General features: G+C 44.9%; 1 pseudogene; it reads left to right on the top strand.

Moving 5' to 3' along the window:
- The first annotated feature begins 643 nt into the window (after window positions 1-643).
- Window positions 644-8,543, top strand: LOC147897715 (uncharacterized; annotated as a pseudogene).
- Window positions 8,544-9,706: the final 1,163 nt, after the last annotated feature.

Raw genomic sequence — 9,706 nt, 5'->3', positions numbered from 1 at the left:
AAGTGCCTAGTGCCGCGAACTTTGTAGTTCAGATGCGGGAGATGCTAGCACTTGCGAGAGCTAATATCCGCCAGGCTATGGATAGAGCCAAGGTGTATGCGGATGAAAATCGGTCTATAAGAGTATTTGAAGAAGGAGAAAAAGTTTTTCTCAGAATTCCTTCGCACTCGAAGTCGTTGACTTCAGGAGAGTGTGCTAAGTTATCACCTCGATACTGTGGGCCGTGGTTAATTCTGAAAAGAATAGGCAGTGTAGCCTATAAATTAGAATTACCACAGGGGTGTAAGGTGCACCCGGTTTTTCATGTTTCACGTTTAAAGAAATTTTTACATACTGGGAGACCAAGGGCCTAGTGCAAAGATTGTGCCTAGGGGCAAGGAATTAAATGCATCCCAAGAGAGGGGTGAAATGTTGCATTAGGAAGGCCCTATATGGATGACATGTGGCATCTAGATCTATCTAGGGATTTGGGGTCTGTCAAGACTTGAGAGAGAAGATAAGGAATTTGGATTTTACGTGATTTTGCTGACAGCTCTATCTCTCTCTTGTATGAAGTCTTGGTAGAATTGGCTGGGAGGAAAAAAATTTGGTGCTTCTCCCGTGATATTCCGTAGGAATAGTGAAAGCGGTTAACAGCAGGGTGATGCGCAAGGGGCTGGAACAGGGTGCGGCCACTCTGAGGGAAGGTGTTGCTTTTTTTGAAAAAGCACCACCCTCCAAAGTTGGGAGGGTGAGCTTTTCCGGGAAGCATAGCTTCCTAGATTAGCTGCCCTATTCCCTATATAGCTTGGCAAGGTCCCAAGCTCAGCCATAGCCTTGTGCGAGAAGCCCTCCTTGCCCATCGACTCGATTGCGCCATCAGGATTTCGTACAACCCGCGTCAGCAACCGTACGGACTACGTCAGCATCCGTACAGATTGCGTCAGCAACCGTACGGACTGCGTCAGCATCCGTACAGATCGCGTCAGCTACCGTACGGACTGCGTCAGCAACCGTACAGCCGCGACAGGCATCCGTACTGTTGCGTCAGTGACTGTACGGCCATCAGGAGGATTCCGTACCGTACGGACTGCTGCAGATTTCCGTACACTGCAGCCTGCAGCAAATCCAGCAAGGGAAGAACTCCGGGATTATTTGCGCCGCTGTACGCCAGTTTTCAGCATCTTCTTTCGTCAGCATCTCTTGGGACGGTTTTTTTTTCTGCTCCACTCTCCTTCCAGCTTCGATTCCCCCAGTTATTCCTCTCAGTTTATATTCGTTTCAAATCAGATTTCAGATATGTCTGATTCTGCAAATCCCGAGTTCACCATGGGAGATCAGGATTTGGATTACACTCCTGTGGGAGAGGAAGACCGGGGTCTTTATGACGATCTGATTACGAAGAAGGCCTTCAGTGAATTCACCACTGCTCTGGATGGAAAATTCGAGCAGGTTAATGCGAATCAAACGGGGTTGACACAGCAACTCCAAGGGATTCAGGCGACTCTCACCCTTCTGGCTAGCACTGTGCAGGCACTCACGCATGTGGATGCCATGGCTTCAGTGCTAGGTCCGAACATAACTCCAGACCCTTTTCCGGGAGATCAAAAGTCTCAAACTAAGGAGGTTGTTGACACTTGGTTACACAAGTGGCAGGTACACTTCCAGTTCCACCCGTACTCAGATGAAAAGAAAATCCAGCTTGCAGCCGGCTTCATGTTAGGAAAGGCGTTGCTATGGTGGAAGGAACTCCAACCTAAGCCAGATACATGGATAGATTTCGAAGGGGTCTTCAGGAAAGAGTTCCTGAAGAAGGAGGACAATTATGATATCGTTGGTAAGCTTAAAGCCCTCGATATGTCAAAGCTGAACTTGTCATTTGAAGTTTATCTTCAAAGGTTTTGAGATGTGCAGACTAGGGCCACAAAGATGGATCCAGTGACCTTGTTAGGTTTCTTTGTGGATGGTTTGCCAGATTCGTACAAGTTGCAAATCAAGAACAACAAATGTACAACGTTGCAAGAGGCCATGAATTACGCGCATATTTATGATGATACCATGGCCGGTGCAAAGGCAACTACAGTTTCCGACACGAGTGGAAAGAACAAACGCAAGTTCTTTCAACCTACGACTGGTACCGGGGAGACGAAGTCTACGGACAACGCCTCCAAGAAAAACTTGACTCAGGCAAAGAATGGTCGAGCCCGTTTCCTTCGCACCTTGAAGCTTAAAAAAGAAGGACGTTGCTTCTACTGCGAGGAGCGGGGCCACACCAAGAATGAATGTCCAAAGCGCAAGAATCAAAAGTTAGCGCTCGGACCGAAGCTCCAAGCGGGTCCAGGTACCAAAGCCAAGGGAGCGAACCAAGTTTCGATGACATATATTTCAGTAAATGTCATTACCTGCCCACTTTCTTGTAATTGCACTTTCAATACTTCGTTGTTTGGTTCCCATGATCTTTTCCAAGTTTATGGAGAAGTTAGGGGCCAACAAGTTCACATTCTCTTTGATCCGGGCAGCTCTCACAACTTTGTTAATTACAAATTTGTGCAGAAGATGGGGCTGTCCACGGTACCTAGCGATCACACCTATGAGGTGCAGCTTCCAGCTGGAAAGCAGTTTTGGGATCGCAAGGTTGAAGCGCTTCCTATCCGGATTCAAGCTTACACAGGGGCTCTTACGTGTTATGTTATGCACCTGGAGCATGTAGACTTGTTAATCGGAATAGAGTGGTTTAAAACCCACAATATTCAGATTGGATGGACGAAGCATACACTTTCTTTTGTAGATAAGGACACCCAATTTTGTATTCAGTGTGATAAAATTCCCTCTTCTCAGGGACCTATTGTATCTGCGATGCAGCTTCGGGATATATTAAACACTTCTCATTATGATGTCTATCAGTGTGTTTTGATTCCGCTTTCTTCATTTGTTGTCTCTGTAATTAACAAGAATGATTTAAGTGTGTTTGAACACCGTAAATTGAGAATGTTGTTAGATAGTTTTAAGGATGTATTCCCTGCTCAACTGCCGGAAGGTTTACCTCCAGAATGGGCAGTCGATCATTACATAGACTTAGTCCCAGGGGCTCAACCTATTAGTGTACCACCTTATAGGGATGAGCCAGCTTGAGGAGGATGAGTTAGCTACACAGCTACAGGATTACCTGAATATGGGCTACATTCGCCCAAGTAAATCACCTTGGGGGGCACCTGTAAGAAGAAAGATTCCACTTGGAGAATGTGTATAGATTATAAACGATTAAATAAAGTGACAATTAAGAATCGATATCCTCTACCTCGTTCCGATGATTTGATAGACCGTTTGGCCGAAGCGAAGTATTTCACTAAGATTGATTTGCGTACGGGTTATCACCAAATCCGTATCTATTCTAAACACATAGATAGAACCGCATTTCGAACTAGGTATGGTCACTACGAGTTCCTTGTATTACCTTTTGGTTTGACCAATGCTCCTGCCACCTTTCAGCAGATGATGAACGATTTGTTTCGGGATTATCTGGGCAAATTTGTTGTAGTGTTCTTAGATGACATCTTGGTATATAGTCGAACGCTAGAGGATCACATAGGACACCTCCGGATTGTCTTAGTTATTCTAAGACAGCATAAGCTCTATGCCAAGTTGAGTAAATGTGACTTCTTTATGAAGGAGATCATTTACTTAGGACACAAGATTTCTTCTGAAGGTATTAGCATTGATCTGGATCGAATCCAGAAGGTTTTAGAATGGCCTATCCCTCAGACTGTGAAACATCTTCGTTCTTTCCTAGGATTTACGGTATTTCTACGAAAGTCTGTGCGTGATTATTCACATATCACGGCACCCCTGAGAAACGTATTGAAAGGTCGTGGACGCAAGTCTACCCAGCCAATCTCTTGGAATGATGCAATGAACAAGGCTTTTGAAACCTTGAAGTTTTCTATCAAGGAAGCACCCGTTCTTGCATTACCCGATCCTACCCGGCCTTATGTTTTAGAGGCCGATGCGAGTGATTATGCGATTGGGGCAGCTCTATTCCAAGAAGGCAGACTTGTAGCTTTCGAGAGTAAGAAGCTAGACGACACCCAATATCGTTGGCCGACACTAGAAAAGGAACTTTATGCTGTAGTGTATGCCCTTAAGGTTTGGAGACACTACTTGTATGGTTCAAAGTTCCTTGTATTGACTGATCATCAGTCAATTAAGTATGTGTGTGATGGATCCGAATTGAGGGGACGGAAAGCTAGATGGGCAGAATTAATGCAAGATTTTGATTTTGAAATACGTTATCGTAAGGGTTCCTTGAATAGTGTGGCGGATGCCGTAAGTCGAGTTAAGTTTGTAAATGCTCTGTCATTTACGGAAATATCCTCAGACCTATTTCAATCCTTGAGAGGGCTATACGCAACTGATAATCATTTCAGTTCTTATTGGCAGAGAGTCCAGGATGGGAGTTCCATGGTTGACGAGGACTCAGGGATTGTGCCACCTACGGTACAGGCGGCGGGAGGTCAGTGGATGATTAGGAACGGCTTGCTGTTCCGGAATGAAAAGATTTGTGTGCCAGATGTTCTAGACCTTAAATCCAAGATTCTCTGGGAGTGTCATGATGCTCCTAGTGCTGGACATCCGGGTATACATAGGACTCTGTCTCTTGTGAAACATACCTTTTATTGGCCTAAGATGCGTGCGTTTATTGAGACCTATGTAGTAGGTTGCCGGGTTTGTGAGGTTACTAAGGCAGAACGCCTTAGAAGCGTGGGTTTATTACAGCCATTACAGATTCCAGGTAATAAATGGGAAAGTATTTCCATGGATTTTATTACTTGGTTTGCCTCGAACACGCAAGGGTCATGACTCCATTTGGGTCATAGTAGACCGTTTGATAAAAATGGCTAGGTTCTTACCTACTAGAACAACTATTTCAGTTGTTCAGCTGGCTCACGAGTTTGTGGACCACTTGTTTAAGCTGTATGGTTTGCCATCTGACATAGTCAGTGACAGGGACTCAAAGTTTACAAGTAACTTTTGGACACTTGTTTTTGAGAAGTTAGAAACTACTCTAAGTATGAGTTCCTCAGATCATGCACAATCCGATGGCAGTACAGAGAAGGTTAACCAGTTGGTTGAAGACATGCTTCGAGCATATGTATCTAAGAGACAATCTTCATGGGAAGATTATCTACCTATGATAGAATTTGCTTACAACAGTGCAAAGCATTCTAGTACTGGTTACAATCCTTTTATGCTTATGTACGGGTTTCAACCTAAGTCACCAGTTATGGTTGGGTTAAAAGGAATTCAAAATGATGCTGCTAAGAACTTCTTGCTAGACATGCAGGAAATGTTGCAGTTTGCCAACGAGTCTATTAGAAGTGCCCAAGATAGGGACAGATTTTATGCTAATAGACATCGTTCACCTAGAGAGTTCTCTGAAGGAACGATGGTATATTTGCGAATTCCCAAGGAATCCAAGAACCTAAGTACTGGTTTGGTTCTGAAATTATCCCCCCGATACTGTGGTCCATTCAAGGTCATTAAAAGAATTGGACCAGTTGCCTATCGACTAGAATTGCCTCCTGATGTTAAAGTCCATCCAGTCTTTCATGTCAGTAGATTGAAAAAAGTCTTGGGTGTGGATGATCAACTTGTTTCTCCTCGCGAGATAATAGAAGTTACAGATTTGACTTTTATTCCACACGAACCTGAGTGTATTCTTGAATTTCGTGACAGACAGATTTGTAATCGATCTATCACGGAATACAAGATCAAGTGGAAGGATCGTCGTGTTGAGGAGGATGCAACATGGGAGACATTACAAAACCTCCAAAGAACATTTCCGAGTTTTTTAGCGAACTCAGGAGTGAGTTCTTAAAGGAGGGGGAGTATGTCATGTGCACGGATTGGTATCTGACGTGTACTAGGTACACAAGACTAGCTCAGGTAGCCTGGGGAGGCTTAGAGCTAGGCAGGCTTGATTCTCGGGTTGAGTGGCAAGGGTACGAACCAGTTTGGGGTCTTCGCTATTTTTGGCGCTCGGGGCCCGAGTCTATAAAAGGGGCCCAGGGGGTTCAGTTCTCAGTGTGCCGATGGGAGCAAGTTTTGTTCCCAGGTGCTAGGTTTGATCCTGGATTGAGTCGCGGACGCGCGCCTGCATCTTAGCGTAGCCCAAGGCCCAGTGGTAGATCTCAGGCTTCACAGCGCCACCTGGTGGTATGGGACACCAGGCTGGTTTGGATCTGATTGGGAGTTCGTGCCAGTAGCTCAGCTCGTGGCTCGAAGGGGACATCTCCTGATTCGGGATCACATCCCGTAGATGTCATGGTTGGGTGGTGAGCAGCCTCCTCAGTTTCTCACGTTGTGTGTGTTTGTTTTGCAGATCAGGGGTTTCAGGAGTGCTGGGACGAGTCGAAAACATAAGAAGAAAGTTATCAACATAGCTTGGCAAGTATATATCAATTGAATCCAAGATCATCTGTTTGTGAAAGCCATAGCCAATTCTCCCTTCTTGATCCACCTCATGATCCTTTTGGTTTATAAAAAGCCTTTGGTGCAATCTTTCTCTCTGCCCTCCTTTGCATCTTCTTGAAGTACCTTTTTGGCCAACAAACGTTCTCCATCTGTGGACTACTTTTTGGGTTCAAGATGGTTCTCTTCTATGCGTATGAGGCAGAAAGTAGTCCAAATCACCTTCCAAGTAGTGGTAATGCTTTCTTGTTGGAAGACAAGTGTTAGATCAATTGATAAGACTAGCTTCTTGTCCAAGCTCTACCTGTAGCAAAAGACTTCGACAAAACCCAAGAAATAACACTAGGCTTCAGATCCTACTTCACATGTGCCACGTGCTGCTATATGAGGAGGCCAAGGGGGAGTCAATTGAACTCTATATAATCCAACACCCCCTCTCAACGAGCCACCGTGGTCCAATCCCAACTTTGTTGAAGAAATAGGCAACACCAACACGTTCATCCAGTCATCCCCCCCTAAAACTAGGGACATACGAAATCCTATAAAGTACCAACCATCGTTGGTGTGTGTCAACTTGTTCCACCTCAAGCTGAGTCCAGCCTTGATTCTCAAAACGTATACAATGAGATCCCTTTAGCTGCTCACTATAGATTACCACCACAACCGGCTTCCTAAGCTCCCAGCTCTCTGGAACCAAGCCCTCACCACGCTCCACTCAAGTCAGTGCTCCCAATTGTCTCCAGAACCTAGCCCTCACCAAGCTCCACTCAAGTCTAATTTGGAGTGTTCCATCGTCACCTGTTCAACATCATACGCTTGATTCACCCTAGAAAACACATTCTGTCACTTGCAGTAGTCAGCATCATCATCTTCCCAGAGTCCATGGCAATGGCGTCGTCTGAAGACAAGGAAACAGCTCCAAAACTTCTGCCTTGAGAATTCCCCTTATGTTCATACAGGAGGCTTTCACCCTCCACCTAGAGAAAACCTTCCCTGTCACCTGAAGCAGTCAGCATCACCATCTCCGCAAAGTCTGCGACAATAGCATCCTCTGAAGACAAGCAAACTGCTCCAAATGCTTCTGCATTGAGAATCCCCAGAAGGCTTTCACCCTCCACCTAGAGAAAAACTATAAGCAAAGCATGCAACGGAGCATACAGAGAACATACCACGAATTGGGAAGAGGAGAAGGGCATTCAGCCCTCCCTACATAAAGACCCCATTGAGGCATAGCTGATATGCAATCCAGGCAGTCTCGCAACAGCCGCCAAGAGCCTGCAGAGGCCACATCGCAAGAGAATTAGTTTAGCAGTAGGCCAGACATTAGCCCTCATATATGATGCAAGATGGAGCAGCAGTAGGCTTGGCATGCGAAACTTTATGAGAGACTAACTTTGTACTTGATCCAGTCCATTTTTAGAGTTTATAATTATATGTGTTGTCTGTCTATTGGGTGTACATCCCTTCAGACCTATAGAACAATAGATGGGAGGGACAGAGAGAGGATGCAGATGGGCAGTAAGAGATCTTCGTTCTTGTATTTGATTAGACCACACCCTGCATGCTGAACAGTCCGCATGGGACTGCTATGGTGCAGCCCTTCTTTGGGGCTGCACATGCGCCTGTAGGGAGGGGACGATGGGTTGAATTCATGCCCAATAATGAGTCCATTCTATGGGCAGATAGCTTGGGGGAGTACCGAGCAATAGGCACCTGCAAAAAAACCCTATATATAGGCTTGAAGAGCTGCCAATGGTCGGCCAGTCTATTGAGCAGAGGGCGTTGGCGGTCAGCTCTTGATCTGGTTGATTTTGGCCCACTGTGAGGATATTCAGCCATGTAAAAGGCCACATGTGGGGGCATTTATTTGAGCAGCTACCTAAAGCACTCGTGTGCATATACACAGCCTGTTGGGGAGGTGTCAGTGTGCAGAGGAACATGCGAACAGAGAAGAGAGAGCAGATATGGAAACTGAGACAGCAAGACATTCGAATGCAAAGAGATGGTACTATGTGCGAGTGATTGGACAAATTCAGTACATACATGAAGATGTGCAAAAGGATGGTGGGTTCACCAAAAAAGTTCCTTTACGCTAGAACTTTGCCACATGTGAAATGTAGGCAAATGAACGGGGTTCAATTTGGCCTCCAAATGACCAAGCTAGGGGCCTTGAAACAAGGGGTAATTTTCAATAAAGCCCACCCTCCCCCCCTCTTCTCTTTTTTTTCACCTTTTTTAAATTGAGAAGGTTAGAAGTTAACCTAACCTGGTGTGGTTAGGAGACTATGGTTTAGTTGATTTAATTCGAGTAACCTACCTGTGGTCTATGTTGCAGTTAACACTTACTACCTATGGTTGGGGTTAACTAACCTAGTAACTATGGTTTAGTTGATTCAATTCGAGTAACCTACTTGTGGTCTATGTTGCGGTTAACATTAACTACCTATGGTTTGAGTTAACTAACCTAGTAACTATGATTGGTTTAGTTGTACTACCTATGGTTTGGTTAGTAACCTAACGTGAGTAGTGTTAGATTTAGTTAATCTAACCTGACGTGAGTGTAGTTAGGTTGAGGTTGGATATAGTTAGGTTTGTCTAGAGATGTTAGCTACTCCATCCCCCTTCATTCTTCCCTTCCCCTCTTCCTCTATTCACCCATCTCCCCTCTCCCTCTCTTCTCCCTTCTCCCCCTTCCCTCTTTCTCTTGTGGAAATACATTGCAACAATCCGGGAGTCGCTTGAGTGACTTGCAGATGGCTCATGCTTTGCATTGCTCTCACAAGGAGTAGCTTGAAGCGTAGGCTCCATTGGCATTCCTTCAAGATCCCCACGACACGTGAGTCACCTTTCAGACCATATCTTTGGCATCGTTGCCGGGGAGTTCAAGATATGCTTTTACCCTTGCTTCTCTCGTCATCTACCAATTGCTCATTGTTTCAAGCTTAACTTTGTTAGTGGAGTTCAAGGAGAGGAATGTGTGGAGAAGTGTGAGTTTATGAGGAGAAAAGAAGAAGTTATTTTCTTTTTGGAAAGCATTTGGAAGATTGCTAAGGAGTGTATGGTGTCAAAACAACCAAGAATGATGAATCATGCTGAAAATGAAGTGGTTTTGAGTGTTGACAGTCACCTCTTCAAGAAATCTCTCATTTTGCATTCAAATGTTGTTTTTCTTTCTTGTTTTGTGCATTGAGTAGGTAGACTAGGTAGTTTAGCATCCCCCTATCACAAAAAGACTTGAACGGAAACTTCAAAATCATAA

The sequence above is a fragment of the Dipteris shenzhenensis genome, chromosome 10 (assembly GCF_047967505.1).
Source record: "Dipteris shenzhenensis isolate YYH24624 ecotype China chromosome 10, Dip_SZ_1.0, whole genome shotgun sequence".
NCBI classification, from domain to species: Eukaryota; Viridiplantae; Streptophyta; class Polypodiopsida; order Gleicheniales; family Dipteridaceae; genus Dipteris; species Dipteris shenzhenensis.
This window is presented reverse-complemented; position numbering and strand designations above follow the sequence as displayed.